The 13,504-nt window shown below is 44.1% G+C and overlaps 1 protein-coding gene across 4 annotated transcripts in view; it reads left to right on the plus strand.

Moving 5' to 3' along the window:
- The window catches only part of LOC138954267 (uncharacterized), a 55,079-nt gene that overhangs the window by 26,532 nt on the left and 15,043 nt on the right, over positions 1–13,504 (plus strand). For 2 of the 4 annotated variants that reach the window (XM_070326148.1, XM_070326150.1), the window contains exon 1: positions 11,169–11,930. The exons of the other annotated variants lie outside the window; for them this stretch is intronic. The gene's annotated coding sequence lies outside the window, so the exon portion shown is untranslated. Of the gene's footprint in view, positions 1–11,168; positions 11,931–13,504 lie in introns of those variants that run through there. 4 annotated transcript variants of the gene reach the window in all.

Raw genomic sequence — 13,504 nt, forward strand, 5'->3', positions numbered from 1 at the left:
AGAGAGAGAGAGAGAGAGAGAGAGAGAGAGAGAGAGAGAGAGAGAGAGAGAGAGAGAGAGAGAGAGAGAGAAAGAGAGAGAGAGAGAGAGAGAGACAGAGAGTTGGTAGGTGTAAGCAGATCATCATAAAACAGCGGCATTGAAATAAAACCTGCCATGCCACGATTGATAACAGGAATAGCATTTTGCAAAGCCCATTTACACAATAAAGTTGTAAAATCAAGTGACGGCCGATGGTGTGATATGGCGTGATAAAAGATATGACCTACTGTGAGGGCCCTTTCTATGTTGGGTCATTTTCAATAAACACGAAATAACAGAATGTGCGACAGTGCTTGGATGTCACTTTAAGGTTACGATGCCTTTCAAACATTCAGAATAACACAAACAAGAAAGGTATGTTGTTGGAACGTGTAATGATTGACAAAGCAAAATATTAAGTTAACAGATATATCGACCCAACGGCCTTTTAAGTGCACAGACACACACTATTTAGACAACACTTATCTTCTAACTGTCGATATATCTGTGAACGTAACGTTTTGTCTTGTTAATAATTCCAACAGCATACACTGAGCTGGTTGGACTTGTCCACTATGTCTGCACCTGTCCAGCTGTCTCCATGTATGGCGTAATGTCGACAGTCGTCTGAGCTGGTCCACTCTGTCTGCACCAGCTGTCTTCATGTAAGGCGTAATGTCGACAGTCGTCTGAGCTGGTCCACTCTGGTCCACTCTGGTCCACTCTGCCTGCACCAGCTGTCTCCATGTATGGCGTAATGTCGGCAGTCGTCTGAGCTGGTCCACTCTGGTCCACTCTGGTCCACTCTGTCTGCACCAGCTGTCTTCAGTGTATGGCGTAATGTCGGCAGTGGTCTTAGCTGGTCCACTCTGGTCCACTCAGTCTGCATCAGCTGTCTCTATTGTATGGCGTAATGTCGGCAGTCGTCTGAGAAAAAGTGTTCTTGGTCCATCTTTACACCACCGTATATTCCGGAGTTTGTTTGTTTGTTTGTTTGTTTGTTTGTTTGTTTGTTTCTTTGTCCGCACTTAGATGTCAGGGCTGCGGTGCAGCAGAAAGTGACCACCCAAACGGGAGCCACCCGCAGTGCTGGATTGAACCTTCGCCGGTCGTCGTGGGTCCGTGTGGACCCAGAAGGGTGTTTAACCTTCGCCGGTCGTCGTGGGTCCGTGTGGACCCAGAAGGGTGTTGAATTGCATATAATTATCTCTTAAACCAGTTGGAATTTTTTAATGAGCTTTTAAGAATGCCTCAGACACCTAACAAGCTCTTATCTCATAAAAGATCATTACATTTCAGTGAGAAGTAATTACAAAAAAAAGGTCAAATTTAGACTACACACGGAAGGCATCGTGGGATCGTGCGGACCCATGTTTCTCAAACTGAAGGCACTTACATAAAAACTAGGGAGAGAAGTCACAAACCTTCAGGTATTCGCTCTAAACATCATTTTCTACGATCTGTTTAATTTTAGGGGGTAAAAAATCAAGGGTCTGCCAAACCCGGCAAATGCAGTAGGCAGCCCAGGGATCTCTTTGCCGGGTTTGGCAGACCCTTGATTTTTTACCCCCTAGAGTTAATAAGCAAGTCGCGCGGAGCGAAATTAATACATAACAATGTGGGTCGACACGGCCCCACGACGTGTACAGAAGGGTATTCACGTTGTTTTCTTTTTTTAAGAAGCTTTAGTCCACACGGTAATAATTAAAATAATAATTTGATTTAATTATTTCTCGCGGAAATGTAACCACGGCGTGTACGGAAGGGGATGCACGTTTTTGCTTCTTTGAAAAGCATGGGTTCTACGGAAGGGTATGCATAGTCTTCCTTCTTTGAGAAGCATGGGTCAGCACGGCCCCACGATGTCTTCCGTGTGTATAGTCGATAACCCGGTCGGGCGAAGGTAATAACTGAGATGTGTTGTGATTTCAACGAATCAGATCCCGCGGTTTGTTCTCTCCCGTTTGGGTGGCACCCACTTTCGGTTCGTGCACCTCAGTCCTGGTGTTTATTGTTCGATTGAGCTGACAGTTCGCCCTTTGTCTTCCCTGTCTCCTCTTCACGAGGACAATGCCACGGGCCCCCCCCCCCCCCCCACCCTTCCTGACACTGAGTTTGTCCTGTGCCTTCCCTGTCTCCTCTTCACGTATACAATGCCACGAGCCCCCCCCCCCCCCCCACCCTTCCTGACAGTTTGTCCTGTGCCTTCCCTGTCTCCTCTTCACGTATACAATGCCACGAGTCCCCCCCCCCCCCCCCTGCCTGACAGTTTGTCCTGTGTCTTCCCTGTCTCCTCTTCACGTAGACAATGCCACGAGTCCCCCCCCCCCCCCCCCTGCCTGACAGTTCGCCCTTTGTCTTCCCTGTCTCCTCTTCACGAGGTCAATGCCACAAGCAACCCCCCCCCCCCCCCCCTCCCTGAGAGTTCGTCCTTTGACTTCGCTGTCTCCTCTTCACGAGGTCAATGCCACAAGCAACCCCCACCCCCCCCCCCCCTCCCTGACAGTTCGTCCTTTGACTTCGCTGTCTCCTCTTCACGAGGTCAATGCCACAAGCAACCCCCACCCCCCCCCCCCCCCCTGAGAGTTCGTCCTTTGACTTCGCTGTCTCCTCTTCACGAGGTCAATGCCACAAGCAACCCCCCCACCCCCTCCCTGAGAGTTCGTCCTTTGACTTCGCTGTCTCCTCTTCACGAGGTCAATGCCACAAGCAACCCCCCCCCACCCCCTCCCTGAGAGTTCGTCCTTTGACTTCGCTGTCTCCTCTTCACGAGGTCAATGCCACAAGCAACCCCCACCCCCCCCCCCCTCCCTGACAGTTCGTCCTTTGACTTCCCTGTCTCCTCTTCACGAGGTCAATGCCACAAGCAACCCCCCCCCCAACCCCCTCCCTGAGAGTTCGTCCTTTGACTTCGCTGTCTCCTCTTCACGAGGTCAATGCCACAAGCACCCCCCCCCCACCCCCTCCCTGAGAGTTCGTCCTTTGACTTCGCTGTCTCCTCTTCACGAGGACAATGCCACAAGCACCCCCCTTCACCCCACCCCCCACCTCCCAGCCCGGCAGTCACGTCACAGGTAACTGTGAAACTTGAGCAGCGTGTGTAACCTTAAGGAATTTTCCTGTCGAACACGAAAAGGCTTCTTTTACCTGTTTTAATTCGCCGTGACGTCATCATTGAGGAAAAATGTCGACTGCTGATATTTTCCTTTGCTGTTCGCGACAACCAGGTGCTTTGTAATTAGAACAGACAGACACACACGCACACACACACACACACACACACACACACACACACACACACACACACACACACACTCACACGCATTCACGCACGTACACACGAACGCACGCACAAACACACACACACCACACATTTGTATAGCACTCGCTTTATTGGCTTTATTCGCAAAGTGATTGCAAGCACCCGGGTGCTTGCACCTTTCACCATGACCTGTCTCTTTCTGAAGTGAATGTTACAAAGACACCTGCAGTAAACAGCTACAAACTAGGACGTTAGATTATTTGCAGTTGGGTTTTCTTATCGAAGTTTACAGCGGGGCCTTCCTCCTCCCTTTTTCTAGGGGACGATGTGTGGACGTACGGTCGTTGTGAACGCCGCAAGCTCCCTCAGCCCTATGATGTTGTAGCGTAGCAGTGGACTATCTTTACCCAGCCCTATGATATTGTAGCGTAGCAGTAGACTATTTTTACCCAGCCCTATGATGTTGTAGCGTAGCAGTGGACTATCTTTACCCAGCCCTATGATATTGTAGCGTAGCAGTAGACTATCTTTACCCAGCCCTATGATGTTGTAGCGTAGCAGTGGACTATCTTTACCCAGCCCTATGATGTTGTAGCGTAACAGTAGACTATCTTTACCCAGCCCTATGATGTTGTAGCGTAGCAGTGGACTATCTTTACCCAGCCCTATGATATTGTAGCGTAGCAGTAGACTATCTTTACCCAGCCCTATGATGTTGTAGCGTAGCAGTGGACTATCTTTACCCAGCCCTATGACATTGTAGCGTAGCAGTGGACTATCTTTACCCAGCCCTATGATGTTGTACTGTATCAGTGGACTATCTTTACCCAGCCCTATGACATTGTAGTGTATCAGTGGACTATCTTAACCCAGTCTAAAGATATTGCAGCGTTGCAGTGGACAATTTTCCCCCTTCCGGCAGCCACGTCACAGGGAACTCCAAAACCCAAGCAGCGTGTGTACTGATCCCTGAACGAACCTCACCGCCGCGCAACAAAGGAGAAGGATATTAATTCGGCAGTTTCATGTTCCTTATGGGCTTTCCAGTGACGACATTCTAAGAGAAAACAAGTCGCGTAAGGCGAAAATACAATATTTAGTCAAGTAGCTGTCGAACTCACAGAATGAAACTGAACGCAATGCCATTTTTCAGCAAGACCGTATACTCGTAGCATCGTCACTCCACCGCTCATGGCAAAGGCAGTGAAATTGACAAGAAGAGCGGGGTAGTAGTTGCGCTAAGAAGGATAGCACGCTTTTCTGTACCTCTCTTTGTTTTAACTTTCTGAGCGTGTTTTTAATCCAAACATATCATATCTATGTTTTTGGAATCAGGAACCGACAAGGAATAAGATGAAAGTGTTTTTAAATTGATTTGGACAATTTAATTTTGATAATAATTTTTATATATTTAAATTTCAGAGCTTGTTTTTAATCCGAATATAACATATTTATATGCTTTTGGAATCAGCAAATGATGGAGAATAAGATAAACGTAAATTTGGATCGTTTTATAAATTTTTATTTATTTTTTACAATTTTCAGATTTTTAATGACCAAAGTCATTAATTAATTTTTAAGCCACCAAGCTGAAATGCAATACCGAAGTCCGGGCTTTGTCGAAGATTACTTGACCAAAATTTCAACCAATTTGGTTGAAAAATGAGGGCGTGACAGTGCCGCCTCAACTTTCACGAAAAGCCGGATATGACATCATCAAAGACATTTATCAAAAAAATGAAAAAAACGTTCGGGGATTTCATACCCAGGAACTCTCATGTCAAATTTCATAAAGATCGGTCCAGTAGTTTAGTCTGAATCGCTCTACACACTCACAGACACACACACACACACACACGCACACACGCACACACGCACATACACCACGACCCTCGTTTCGATTCCCCCTCGATGTTAAAATATTTAGTCAAAACTTGACTAAATATAAAAAAAAACTAAGAAAAAGGAGAGGACTGTTGCTCTCTGCAGACTTTGTCAGCTTGCTAATCAGTGCTTTTAGTGCGCTTTTCTACTGTTACCAGTGTTTACACTGCTCTTTTCTACTGTTACCAGTGTTTACACTGCGCTTTTCTACTGTTACCAGTGTTTACACTACGCTTTTCTACTGTTGCCAGTGTTTACACTGCGCTTTTCTACTGTTACCAGTGTTTACACTGCGCTTTTCTACTGTTACCAGTGTTTACACTGCTCTTTTCTACTGTTACCAGTGTTTACACTGCTCTTTTCTACTGTTACCTGTGTTTACACTGCGCTTTTCTACTGTTACCAGTGTTTACACTACGCTTTTCTACTGTTACCAGTTTTTACACTGCGCTTTTCTACTGTTACCAGTGTTTACACTGCGCTTTTCTACTGTTACCAGTGTTTACACCTCGCTTTTCTACTGTTACCAGTGTTTACACCTCGCTTTTCTACTGTTACCAGTGTTTACACTGCGCTTTTCTACTGTTACCTGTGTTTACACTACGCTTTTCTTCTGTTACCAGTGTTTACATTGCGCTTTTCTACTGTTACCTGTGTTTACACTGCGCTTTTCTACTGTTACCAGTGTTTACACTACGCTTTTCTACTGTTACCAGTGTTTACACTACGCTTTTCTACTGTTACCAGTGTTTACACTGCGCTTTTCTACTGTTACCAGTGTTTACACTACGCTTTTCTACTGTTACCAGTGTTTACACTACGCTTTTCTACTGTTACCAGTGTTTACACCTCGCTTTTCTACTGTTACCAGTGTTTACACTGCGCTTTTCTACTGTTACCAGTGTTTACACTACGCTTTTCTACTGTTGCCAGTGTTTACACTACGCTTTTCTACTGTTACCAGTGTTTACACTGCGCTTTTCTACTGTTACCAGTGTTTACACTACGCTTTTCTACTGTTACCAGTGTTTACACTACGCTTTTCTACTGTTACCAGTGTTTACACCTCGCTTTTCTACTGTTACCAGTGTTTACACTGCGCTTTTCTACTGTTACCAGTGTTTACACTACGCTTTTCTACTGTTACCTGTGTTTACACTGCGCTTTTCTACTGTTACCTGTGTTTACACTGCTCTTTTCTACTGTTACCAGTGTTTACACTGCGCTTTTCTACTGTTACCAGTGTTTACACTGCTCTTTTCTACTGTTACCAGTGTTTACACTACGCTTTTCTACTGTTACCTGTGTTTACACTACGCTTTTCTACTGTTACCAGTGTTTACACTGCGCTTTTCTTCTGTTACCAGTGTTTACACTACGCTTTTCTACTGTTACCAGTGTTTACACTACGCTTTTCTACTGTTACCAGTGTTTACACCTCGCTTTTCTACTGTTACCAGTGTTTACACTGCGCTTTTCTACTGTTACCAGTGTTTACACTACGCTTTTCTACTGTTACCTGTGTTTACACTGCGCTTTTCTACTGTTACCTGTGTTTACACTGCGCTTTTCTACTGTTACCAGTGTTTACACTGCTCTTTTCTACTGTTACCAGTGTTTACACTGCTCTTTTCTACTGTTACCAGTGTTTACACTACGCTTTTCTACTGTTACCAGTGTTTACACTGCTCTTTTCTACTGTTACCAGTGTTTACACTGCGCTTTTCTACTGTTACCAGTGTTTACACTGCGCTTTTCTACTGTTACCAGTGTTTACACTACGCTTTTCTACTGTTACCTGTGTTTACACTGCGCTTTTCTACTGTTACCAGTGTTTACACTGCACTTTTCTACTGTTACCTGTGTTTACACTGCGCTTTTCTACTGTTACCAGTGTTTACACTACGCTTTTCTACTGTTACCAGTGTTTACACTGCGCTTTTCTACTGTTACCAGTGTTTACACTGCTCTTTTCTACTGTTACCAGTGTTTACACTGCGCTTTTCTACTGTTACCTGTGTTTACACCTCGCTTTTCTACTGTTACCAGTGTTTACACTGCGCTTTTCTACTGTTACCAGTGTTTACACTACGCTTTTCTACTGTTACCAGTGTTTACACTGCGCTTTTCTACTGTTACCAGTGTTTACACTGCGCTTTTCTACTGTTACCTGTGTTTACACTGCGCTTTTCTACTGTTACCAGTGTTTACACTACGCTTTTCTACTGTTACCAGTGTTTACACTGCTCTTTTCTACTGTTACCAGTGTTTACACTGCGCTTTTCTACTGTTACCAGTGTTTACACTGCGCTTTTCTACTGTTACCTGTGTTTACACTGCGCTTTTCTACTGTTACCAGTGTTTACACTACGCTTTTCTACTGTTACCAGTGTTTACACTACGCTTTTCTACTGTTACCTGTGTTTACACTACGCTTTTCTACTGTTACCAGTGTTTACACTACGCTTTTCTACTGTTACCAGTGTTTACACTGCGCTTTTCTACTGTTACCAGTGTTTACACTGCGCTTTTCTACTGTTACAAGTGTTTACACTGCGCTTTTCTACTGTTACCAGTGTTTACATTGCGCTTTTCTACTGTTACCTGTGTTTACACTGCGCTTGTCTACTGTTACCAGTGTTTACACTACGCTTTTCTACTGTTACCAGTATTGACACTGCGCTTTTCTACTGTTACCAGTGTTTACACTGCGCTTTTCTACTGTTACCAGTGTTTACACTACGCTTTTCTACTGTTACCAGTATTTACACTGCGCTTTTCTACTGTTACCAGTGTTTACACTACGCTTTTCTACTGTTACCAGTGTTTACACTACGCTTTTCTACTGTTGCCAGTGTTTACACTGCGCTTTTCTACTGTTACCAGTGTTTACACTACGCTTTTCTACTGTTACCAGTGTTTACACTGCGCTTTTCTACTGTTACCAGTGTTTACACTACGCTTTTCTACTGTTACCAGTGTTTACACTGCGCTTTTCTACTGTTACCTGTGTTTACACTGCGCTTTTCTACTGTAACCAGTGTTTACACTGCGCTTTTCTACTGTTACCAGTGTTTACACTGCGCTTTTCTACTGTTACCAGTGTTTACACTGCGCTTTTCTACTGTTACCAGTGTTTACACTGCGCTTTTCTACTGTTACCAGTGTTTACACTACGCTTTTCTACTGTTACCAGTGTTTACACTACGCTTTTCTACTGTTACCAGTGTTTACACTGCGCTTTTCTTCTGTTACCAGTGTTTACACTACGCTTTTCTTCTGTTACCAGTGTTTACACTACGCTTTTCTACTGTTACCAGTGTTTACACTGCGCTTTTCTACTGTTACCAGTGTTTACACTACGCTTTTCTTCTGTTACCAGTGTTTACACTGCGCTTTTCTACTGTTACCAGTGTTTACACTGCGCTTTTCTACTGTTACCAGTGTTTACACTGCGCTTTTCTACTGTTACCCGTGTTTACACTACGCTTTTCTACTGTTACCAGTGTTTACACTACGCTTTTCTACTGTTACCAGTGTTTACACTGCGCTTTTCTACTGTAACCAGTGTTTACATTGCGCTTTTCTACTGTTACCATTGTTTACACTGCGCTTTTCTACTGTTACCAGTGTTTACACTGCGCTTTTCTACTGTTACCAGTGTTTACACTACGCTTTTCTTCTGTTACCAGTGTTTACACTGCGCTTTTCTACTGTTACCAGTGTTTACACCTCGCTTTTCTACTGTTACCAGTGTTTACACTGCGCTTTTCTACTGTTACCAGTGTTTACACTGCGCTTTTCTACTGTTACCAGTGTTTACACTACGCTTTTCTACTGTTACAAGTGTTTACACTGCGCTTTTCTACTGTTACAAGTGTTTACACTGCGCTTTTCTACTGTTACCAGTGTTTACACTGCGCTTTTGTACTGTTACCAGTGTTTACACTGCGCTTTTCTACTGTTACCAGTGTTTACACTACGCTTTTCTACTGTTACCAGTGTTTACACTACGCTTTTCTACTGTTACCAGTGTTTACACTGCGCTTTTCTACTGTTAGCAGTGTTTACACTGCGCTTTTCTACTGTTACCAGTGTTTACACTGCGCTTTTCTACTGTTACCAGTGTTTACACCTCGCTTTTCTACTGTTACCAGTGTTTACACTGCGCTTTTCTACTGTTACCAGTGTTTACACTACGCTTTTCTACTGTTACCAGTGTTTACACTGCGCTTTTCTACTGTTACCAGTGTTTACACTGCGCTGGTTTCTGTCTGTACTGTCTTCTTAGTCTGTTGGTGCTGTGTTAACCCGTGAGTTGTCATGACAACTCCTGACTCTATGGAAGAGTTAAGTCTGTTGGTGCTGTGTTAACCCATGAGTTGTCATGAAAACTCCTGACTCAATGGAAGAGTTAAGTTTGTTGGTGCTGTGTTAACCCATGAGTTGTCATGAAAACTCCTGACTCTAATAGAGGGATAAAAACTGAAGGGGAAAAACAACTGAAAAAAAAAATTCTTTCTCTATCTGTATCTCTCTCTGGGTCTCTCTCTCTCTCTCTCTCTCTCTCTCTCTCTCTCTCTCTCTCTCTCTCTCTCTCTCTCTCTCTCTCTCTCTCTCTCCCCCCTCCCCATCTCACTCTCTCTCTCTCTCCCCCCTCCCCATCTCACTCTCTCTCTCTCTCTCTCCTCCCCATCTCTCTCTCTCTCTCTCCCCCCTCCCCATCTCACTCTCTCTCTCTCTCTCCCCCCTCCCCATCTCAGCTCACTATATCTCTCTCCCTCCTCCCCATCTCTCTCTCTCTCTCTCTCTCTCTCTCTCTCTCTCTCTCTCTCTCCATCTCTATCTCTCTGAGATAGACAAACACAAGGAGAAAGACAGAAAGAGGACAGTGTGAGTTTTACTTAAACATATTGTCACCCATAAGCTACATAGAGAATACTACATGGCTTGCTGTGTCGTACCAGATTTACACGAGGATTTTTTTTTTAAATATTGAACTGCGAGCGAAAGCGAGTTGTTCAGCAAGCCATATAGTATTCTGTTTATCCTACATACTGTACTTACGTGTATTTTACTGAAAATGTCCTGCAGCCGAGGCAGCTAAATTGAAGAGGCTTGTTTTGGAACCTCGATCTCTTCTAAAGCCTCGTGCAATCTATTACGTCAAGGTAAAGAAACGTCACTCTGAAAGTGTGACGTGACGTGTTAGTTCTAAAAAATCATCGAGAGTAATTAGCGAGCGCAATTGTTTTTCTTCTCTATAATGACGTTTGTCTCGGTGACTTTGGCATCATAAGCAGTGGAAAAACAGGTCCCTGTCAAACTTGCTTGACATGACCTCATTTATATAATATACACACGTGTGATTTGAACGATTATTATCTCACGAGTATCTCATTCACGTATGAAGGATAAAGTTCCGCCGTGTTACACGCTGAGTTTGGGTAGTCTTTGCAGACTGTACTTTCTCCTTGCACTGTCTTTGTTTCGTTTCTCTATCATTGTTCTCCGCTGGAAGCCGTACATCTAGCACGCGTTCGCTCTTTTGTAGCTGTGTTGCCCTTCGTCGTGGATGTTGACCAGGACTGATAAGATCAGCTGATGAATAGAATCGGGATTCTAAAGCAGAAGAGCTTGCTGAAGACCAGTCGTTTCTTTTTTTCATGTATGTAAATAATTAGCACATTTACGGAACGTTTAAAGCTTCATAATCCCCACAACAAACATTGTCTTGCATTTCTCGATGGAAAAATACCCAAGAAAACTTCTTCAAAATGTCTTTTTCCCTACTAGATGTCTTTCCGTGTATCACTATCAGCTTACAAAAAGTACGTGGCTGTTTTCTGTCTCCGTAAAAAACAACGATGAGTTCATCGCGACCCGGATGTGCAGCAGTGTGAAACGTCACGAGGGTCCGGGTACACGTATCGCGTGACCGCGCTGAAGCCTGTATGTTGTAAGGACCAGTGTCGTCACAGCTCAGTCAGTCTCTGTCTGTACCAACCTGTCGTCAACACGTGTTGCAGGCAGTGTAGTGTTTAGATGTAACCGCGTGTCTTTGCCCTGTGGGAAATAGTGTAGTGTTCGCCCGACAGTCTAAAGTGTGATCCTGACGACAGTCTAAAGTGTGATCCTGACGACAGTCTAAAGTGTGATCCTGACGTCCTGACGAGTTGTGTCTATATGTTCTGAGAGTGTTTTTTTTATGTGATGTTATTTCGTACACGAGGAGAAAAAAAAAAGAATTCTGTTTGTTGCGTTCAGATAGTAACATTTTATTGAATTAAATTGAAAGAAACACTGACTGAAGCTAACGAGTTGTGAGAAAGAAACACTGACTGAAGCTAACGAGTTGTGAGAAAGAAACACTGACTGAAGCTAACGAGTCGTGAGAAAGAAACACTGACTGAAGCTAACGAGTCGTGAGAAAGAAACACTGACTGAAGCTAACGATTTGAGAGAAAGAAACACTGACTGAAGCTAACGAGTTGTGAGAAAGAAACACTGACTGAAGCTAACGAGTTGTGAGAAAGAAACACTGACTGAAGCTAACGAGTTGTGAGAAAGAACCACTGACTGAAGCTAGCGAGTTGTGAGAAAGAAACACTGACTGAAGCTAGCGAGTTGTGAGAAAGAAACACTGACTGAAGCTAACGAGTTGTGAGAAAGAACCACTGACTGAAGCTAACGGCTTGTGAGAAAGAAACACTGACTGAAGCTAACGAGATCGGGGGATAACTGTGGATTGCTTTGTTCAGAGGTAAGTCCCTGTAAGTGAATTTTACTCATTTACCTTTCACTGTGTTTACGAGTACGACCCAGAGACAAATAAACATCTATGCATCGTTAAATCCTTTGACATTTTTGCTCAAGACTGGTGTAAGTAAACTTAGCAAAAATATGATTGTGACAAAATTTAGACACCCAATCAAAATTTAATATTAATTCAATGAATTTCATTTAAACTTTTTATGACATTTTAAGGCATTCTGCTGTACATCCGGCACACTTTTCGGATCAAAATGTCCTTAACAGTGTGAACTTATTTACTATCTGGGTTATTGTAAGTTATTCCGTTGTTCATGTTGTATATTTCCCATGAAATTGTTGTTGTTACCACATTAGCAACAAAACACAGAATGATCAGCATGTGTATGGGTGTGTGGATACTCAAGTACCACACGGCACAGAGAACGTAATACTATTCACATGTACTCATCGTCAACACAGAATGATCAGCATGTGTATGGGTGTGTGGATACTCAAGTACCACACGGTACAGAGAACGTAATACTATTCACATGTACTCATCGTCAACACAGAATGATCAGCATGTGTATGGGTGTGTGGATACTCAAGTACCACACGGCACAGAGAACGTAATACTATTCACATGTACTCATCGTCAACAATGCAGTTGTGTGTTTCTTTGTTTTATAAAGACTATTAATCTTTGTAGACACTGATTTCGCCCAACAAGCCACAGTGCCAAACTGTTGATTAGGCGTTATTCCCCCCCCCCCCTTTTCTCCTCCAACCCCCACCCACCAATAATCCAACCCACAACTCGGTTTGGGACCCGGATGTCTATAAGTGTGAGACGACGCAATGACACGGTGCACGTATCATGTATCGGTACTGAGGCCGCCTCGTTGTGGGGCCATTCTTGTCAGCGTTCTGCCCGTGTCTCTACAGAGAGGTCGTGTTGCTTTCCTGTGTCATATCAAAGTACTGGCCTGGCTTGGAGAAGTGTAATGTCAGCGTTCTGCCCGTGTCACTGCAGAGAGGTCGTGTTGCTTTCCTGTGTCATGTCAAAGTACTGGCCTGGCTTGGAGAAGTGTAATGTCAGCGTTCTGCCCGTGTCACTGCAGAGAGGTCGTGTTGCTTTCCTGTGTCATATCAAAGTACTGGCCTGGCTTGGAGAAGTGTAATGTCAGCGTTCTGCCCGTGTCTCTACAGAGAGGTCGTGTTGCTTTCCTGTGTCATGTCAAAGTACTGGCCTGGCTTGAAGAAGTGTAATGTCAGCGTTCTGCCCGTGTCTCTATAGAGAGGTCGTGTTGCTTTCCTGTGTCATGTCAAAGTACTGGCCTGGCTTGAAGAAGTGTAATGTCAGCGTTCTGCCCGTTTCTCTACAGAGAGGTCGTGTTGCTTTCCTGTCATATCAAAGTACTGGCCTGGCTTGGAGAAGTGTAATGTCAGCGTTCTGCCCGTGTCTCTACAGAGAGGTCGTGTTGCTTTCCTGTGTCATATCAAAGTACTGGCCTGGCTTGGAGAAGTGTAATGTCAGCGTTCTGCCCGTGTCTCTACAGAGAGGTCGTGTTGCTTTCCTGTGTC

The sequence above is a fragment of the Littorina saxatilis genome, unplaced genomic scaffold, assembly GCF_037325665.1.
Source record: "Littorina saxatilis isolate snail1 unplaced genomic scaffold, US_GU_Lsax_2.0 scaffold_444, whole genome shotgun sequence".
Taxonomy (NCBI): Eukaryota; Metazoa; Mollusca; class Gastropoda; order Littorinimorpha; family Littorinidae; genus Littorina; species Littorina saxatilis.